This window comes from Notothenia coriiceps, unplaced genomic scaffold (assembly GCF_000735185.1).
Source record: "Notothenia coriiceps isolate Sejong01 unplaced genomic scaffold, NC01 NC01_scaffold00014290, whole genome shotgun sequence".
NCBI classification, from domain to species: Eukaryota; Metazoa; Chordata; class Actinopteri; order Perciformes; family Nototheniidae; genus Notothenia; species Notothenia coriiceps.
The window spans coordinates 40,946-41,726 of NW_011346991.1; positions in this window are offsets into that span (position 1 = coordinate 40,946).

Here is a 781-nt window from a genome sequence, read left to right on the forward strand (position 1 = left end):
TCTGCTACAGGTGACAGGTTGAAACAGTTTCAAATTTGAGCGCTTCAACACTTTATAACCGCTCTAAACAATGCGCAATGTGTGGGTTGTTGTAGTAGTTTGCATTGTTGCTGTTGAGTTGTTGTTGGCATTGCATTTGAATTGGATCATTATAGAGCAAGCCAGGAAGAAAAATAGGTCGTTCTGGCTCGTGAAACACTTCGAAATGTGGAGAAGTTGTGAACAAAAAGACAATGAGTAATATAAAAACACTTCGATGGTCTAAGGAATTGATAGCCCAGTGGATAGAGCCGGCGGCCAGGATGCAGCGATATCCTCCGCGCAGCTGGTTTAAAGCTCGGAATAGTTAAACTTGTAATCATTGCTTTTCAACTTTAATACTTTAATAACTGATAAAAGACCCTCTCCACCCAAAAAAATGTCAAGCACTCTCTAGTCTCTTCTCAATAACCCAATACACAGTATTATCAATCTTTAATTGCAAATAGAACATGATATTCAGTCTTAGTGTGTGTGTGTGTGTGTGTGTAACGAATATTTTTCAAGGCAAAGATGCGTTAACCCACTGCAGCCTGTAACTGAAGCTTCGAGAAATGAACCTATTTCCGACACAATTGTCCAAGTGGTTCGACGCTTCATTCAAAGCTTCATTTTGCCATCACTAGGCACAAGTGCAGGAAAATTAAATATCAAGTCTAAATATTTGCAGTGTATATAGTGTGTACAAACATGTATTAAATAAAGCTCCTTAACTTTGAGCAAAAAGTGTGTTCCAATTTCT